Source organism: Haemaphysalis longicornis, unplaced genomic scaffold, assembly GCF_048455015.1.
Source record: "Haemaphysalis longicornis isolate Haplotype H1 unplaced genomic scaffold, Haemaphysalis longicornis Haplotype H1 scaffold_9, whole genome shotgun sequence".
Taxonomy (NCBI): domain Eukaryota; kingdom Metazoa; phylum Arthropoda; class Arachnida; order Ixodida; family Ixodidae; genus Haemaphysalis; species Haemaphysalis longicornis.
In genome coordinates this window covers 54,582,838-54,588,837 of record NW_027526460.1, presented here as the reverse complement: position 1 = coordinate 54,588,837, position 6,000 = coordinate 54,582,838, and positions in this window count along the sequence as shown.

Below are 6,000 nucleotides of genomic sequence, written 5' to 3'. Positions count from 1 at the left end.
TTTACCTCAGCTATGTGAAGCACCTGTAGATGCTCTTGGAAAAGATTTGCGCTAGCTTCACACGCGGCAAACAAAGGTGACCGACTGTGGCTTCTTTTCCGCAAATTAGTAGTAGTAGTACCACCTTGCTAGCATGCGACTAAAATGTTTTGAGCTCTGTTCAGTCTTTTTATTTCGCAACCCGCTTACAACAATTATCGGTTATAATGATGGGATTTCCTTGGCACTTGGATATTGTTATAAGTGGACTAGACTGTATATTGTATTAATATCGATACGCTGCTTTTAACAATATAACTCTCTTAACATACCCAGTCCTCGCACCACCGTTCCCTTAGACGGCCTTTAAGGATATTGTGAAAAAAAAAAATCGACGTGGCGTCTTCTTTAATCACCACAAAACTGATACAGCCAGCAAGAGCGTTTTAAGAGTGACGTCAATACAGAGAGCCATGGTATTATTCTCATACCCCGCAGAATAGGACAGGCCACCGTGATACACGAGAGAGGCTTTCTGGAAGAAGTGCTCTGAAATTCTCTTTCTCTGCTGTCGGTAGAATAAATAATTCTATGCTGTACTGGTTGTATATCACTAAATGGTTGTTCTTTTTAAGTGCGAATGCACTTCTTAAGCGAGCCTGAAGCGTCCGCCGCCGTCCGCATTCCGCCGCCGTCCGCATAGCAACAGCTGCGGGTGCGCGCGCTCCTCGTCTTCCTTGGCAACGGGGGGAGATGGGCGCGCGCTGCCTGGCCGCTGACATGGCACATACCCACGTGGGGGATTGGCCAGGAATCCACTCGTCTTCCTTGGCAACGGGGGGAGAAGGGCGCGCGCTGCCTGGCCGCTGACATGGCACATACCCACGTGGGGGATTGGCCAGGAATCGGGCGTGAGAAGGGCTAATGCACCCGCTTAAAGGAGTACTGACACGAAATTTCAAAGCTGAGATCCGCTCTAGCAATCAAGTACAACGACAACACAAATAGGTGTCTGTGAATAAATGCATCTTTCTTTCTTTGTAGTTGTGTGTGTGTGTGTGTGATCTCTCTTTCGCCAACATTACCGATTCTTGAACGAACAGGTTGAAAATCTTCACTTGAGCTTATCTCCCTTCCCGTCTAGTCCCTCTCGCCAGCTGTTAGGCTTCAGGATAGAGGTATGCCACTACAATGTGGTTGAACTCTACTTCGTCTAGTTCAAGTCGACGCTTATATTGGTATCCGGTTGTGATCAGAACTGATGATAGAGGAGAACATATAGCTTGAGAGTCAATTGGAAGGAGAGTATATTCAGAGTCTATTGTAATAACGGCCATATTCTAGGTGGGGAATTTTTTTTCTCGGTCGGTCGTCTTTAAAATATTAAAACACACGACCGTGAATGGGGGATTTTTGTCAATGCGTGGGGAAAACTAGAACCACTAAATTAGCTACGATTTAGAGCCTTTCTTTAGGTACATTAGTGGAAACCATAAAAAATATCACTATGCATCACTAACAAAAATTGTTAATTGGTACTGGTGTTTGGTAATGTGTGCATCAATTAAAAAAATTAAACTTTGCTCGCTACAAAAACCTATGGTTTCAAATTTTCAGTGTACATTTGATTAAACTCTGCGCATCCATTTTGATTATTGTTGAGAAGGCGCATTCGAGGGAATCTTTTTTATTCCCAGTGTTCAATAACTCAATTTTTTTTTGCTTCTTTTCGGAATTTCTTGGTATTTTCGCTCAGCTCAATTCACCTGTATGATTCATGTCTTTAGCCATTATATAAGCTATAAGCTCATGCCATAAGCCGGCATTTTTGATTAACTGAAAAGCCCCCCCCCCCCTCCCCTCTCCCAGACATGTCGGCTAAGTACAAATTTATCATTGGCTTGAAGTGGAAACTAGCGAGAACAAAAGAAAATTGTTAGTACACGTGAAAACTCTTTCTTTTCGTTAATTATGTTTTATTGCATTAATTGCATTTATTTATTGCTGAAAAATAGCCTTTGTGATTGTACGCATCCGTGTCAAACATGGAACGCTATACCAGTTGGTCATTGGATGCCAATTTCGACAACCAAAATGGAGGATGTCATGTCGCATATTCCTGCGCATGGATAACCTGCACAACTATTTTTAAATCACAATTTGAGGTAGACAGAGCTTTAAAAACCACAAAAACGCAGTGACACTCTTTTTAGGACTATAGTATTTGATAAAAAAACACGAGTGTTGCGTGAAGAAATAAAGGAGTAGTTAGATCTATATGCCAAAAGTTATTTGCACAAATTAAATAAGAACGAATGTCGAGTGGCTCACAAACGCGACGAAGTGAACTTTCAACAACTAGCGGAATTTTGCGACATACTACGCGGTGGCACACTGAGTCGAAAGCATCAAACCGGAAGTTATGTGATTTAAAAGAACGGCGCTTTCGGTTATAACTGAATTTCGGGGACTGAATACGGCATGGTCCTATCGTCATCTTGCTTGTGTTAACGGCGAAGTCAAAGTCCTAGCCGTTAGACGACTTTAGAGTTTTTGTCTATAAATACAATGCACATTGTTTGGTTATTGCCTGGAAATGGTACCCCAGTTTCCTTCCCGCAAATATTTGTTCGCGCCTAAGTTTACCAAGTTGATTTTATTGTATTGCTTTTTCTCATAACCAAACGAATTATATTTCCAGTACGTTTGTGTTTCTGTTGATACTTTCGTGTTAATGATCGGTACAAAGGCCCCAAGCACAAACAGTTATCCCGCTTGACTTCCTCTCGGGTAACGTGCAAGCGCGTCCAGTGTGTCATAATATGTTTTAATTATGTGGTTTAACTGCGCCAACCACTAAATATTGTTCGAAAGCAGCATACATTTCTTCTTATAAGGCATTTATAATACCCCATTGTGGGTATTTCCTACTTTGTCTGTGTGTGTGTGAAACACATGGCTAGCATTCAGAGTACGGCCACCGATTTTTTGTAGCCGACCTTCCACGTTCTTGCACCGTAGGTAATTGATTGACGGCTTCATTGATTGCTCGGTGCATGCACTACCGCCGTCTGTACTAACAGCGTACATCCCTGTTTATGAGGCGTTGTACAATAGCGTTACTTTACTAGTTTAACAACACCATCTGCAACGGCGCACTCAGGTTCTTTGCCGGGCATGCTGAAATCATCCCGGAGCTGCCCAGTTGTGCAATTGTGTCGTCTCATTACCATCGTTATGATGTTGTCATGTGTGCATCCATCGTTCTCTTCTTCTGTTTGTTATTGTAACTGAAAGTCCAGTCCAACCACCGTTGTTAGTCCTACATCTTCCTTATTAGTGTAAATGCGCTTTGCGATTTCCGTAATTACCATGACCTCAATTAGCCTGAGCCACTGTCCCCAACACACGTTTATAACTGAACTGTCACAACGATTTTCCTAGGTCTCTTTTTAAGCCGAGCGTTACCCGTTCTTCACACCAAAAAACCTCGTGGAGCGATGAAGCAACCTCTCGTTGCCTAGCAACCTCTGGCCTAGCTGTGCATAGCTTCGCGCTCGCTTCGCTAGCCTGGGCATGGCTCCGCCAAACGACGCCAGCGCTCGTCAAGCCGTGACGTTACTCCGAAACACATGGTATAAAGGCTCGTGTACAGCAGCAGCGTCCGGGCTACCGCGTGGGCTTGCGTCACGTGAGGATCTCACAAAAACTATAAAAAAATACCGAGAGCACGTGACCGTGCGGCTCGTGAGGAGCGCCCGGCGTTGGCCAACTCAACTTTCGGGAACACTCTGCCCAGCGTTCGTGGCGTTATCTTTGATGTGCCATTCTCCTCGACTTGGACAGCAATACTCGAGCACACGAGCTTACCCGAGTACTCTCCCCGGGTCCGTCCATGTTGTAGCCACATGTGTACCACCCTGGCACTCAAAAAATCTCACAACATCATGCACGCCGACAGCATCTCTGCGCGCTACGCGCAAGCAGGCAGTGTTTGCCGGCCCCCCACCTCCCCTACCCCCTCTCCCGTGAAGCCGCATCTGTGGTCCGGGAAGCACAAACCTCCTCTCTTATCACTCCGCCCCGTATCCACTACATGCATGGCAATATCTCGCGTCCCACTTGCCCTACTCCCAACTGCCCTTCCTACCCATCAGTACGACACCTTTACTGGGAGTGCCATCCGCCAGACAACACACCTGCGTTCCCGCATCGCTTCCTGGGAGGACTGGTTGAACCCGGGTCCTGGCGTAGATGTCAAATCGACGCACGAACTTCTGGCGGCCCACTGCCTCCGTGTTAGTGCGGACCTTTGGGAGCTCTACGGACCAGCCGTCTCCTAAGGAAGAGACTGTGGCACGACGGCCCGGACTAGGGCTGTTTAGATAATAAAGTTTTCTCTTTCTCGCTCGCCAGTTCACGTGCATTCGTGCCTTAAGTGGGGAGCACAGACACCGAGTTCGCAAAGCTGGTTGCCGAGGGTTCTAGCGCTTGCTAACGCGGTCCACTTTGGGAGAGATGTGAAAGGCTGCGGACTTTTTAAAACGTTTCTAGCTGGCCAGTAACGAAGAAGTTTCAGCCAAAAGTGCTAAAATCCCTATAATGTGCAACAGCCGCGTCTCCGACAAAGGGTGAGGGGCCGCCAGCTATGCTGTTTCTCCAGCCTTGCACCACTAGTACAAGTTGCGCCAATTTTTATGGTACAAAAGGAGGAGGAGGAATAAATGTTTGTTGAACTGTATTTGTTCCTTAGCGGTACAAGAAGAGCGTGTTTTACTCTCATTCCATGAGCCCCCTGTTCGAATACAACACCGAAATTGAGCGAATTTTCTTTTCTTTGCGCTTATTATTCTTGCGAGTTTGGCCACGTTTGCAACGCTCTTCGGTCAGGCCGACTTTGTGCTTTTGCGCAATGAAAATTGTCGGCTGGAACTACGCCTTATGTCCGCATGACAAGAACAAAATCAAATAAACTACAAAAAATTCAGAGTCCTTCCACTGCTATTAAGATCGAAGACAAGCGAAGCTGTATTGATGGATAAGTATATCGAGTATGTATGGTGACGTTATTGGTCGAATAAAGATGCATGCACATAATGAGAGAGTTACAGACCTTTTGTGTGGATAAACTGCCTCACTAAACAGCCAGGTATTGATGGCAGGCGGGACTTTCGTAATGTTTGCAACTTCAATGTTGACTAAATAATTATTACAAGTATATGAAATTCGGAGTAATGGCAGAGTCGTCTTAGCGGCCAATTTCAATGTGATTCTTTTTCCAAGACATCTATAATATATTGAGAGCTATAGAGAATTTTACACTTGCTCTAGATCCAAAGTGTGCGGTTATTTGTCAACGCAACTTTGTACACACAAGCTATTCGCCGCAAGATCAGCCTATAGGTGGCGATAGCGTTTCGCAGCTAGTGTAGATGCTCCGTCGAGCGGTAGTTGTCGAATGCACGCTGTGGGCACGCGTCGTGTCTATTTCGCGCCGTATGTGTGCACGAAACGCGTAGACAGAAGTGGTGTGCTGTAGTTAGGTTCCTCAACGTTCAATGTATTGCATGGAAGCGGCAATGAGCTCTTATTACTACGCCGACAAGGCGGCGAACCGTTGAGAAACACTCCAAGGCCGAAACAACGACAAAAAATTTTAGCCGCGGTTTGTAGCAAGCTCTTTACTGAGCATGACTTTAACATTAAATAAAGACAGAAATAGGCACAAAGCAGGAAGCACCAATCTCGGGAATTCAGTTTACGACAGCAGTTTCAGCCGATACGTACCCCCCCAGAACCCTACTCCATGCGATTTACCCTACCCAATACCCGTCTACCTGCAATTTCTGTCCAACTCCCGGTACACTGTACCACCAGATTTGGGAGTGCCAGAAGACCCCAGCCTTCCCCCAATAACCTCCCCCTCCTAAAAGCAGTGGGTGAACCGCCTGACGACCTCGGACCTTGGGATCCAGCGTGAACTGGTGAAGAGGGCCTGGACCGCCAGCCGAGCTCAGGGTA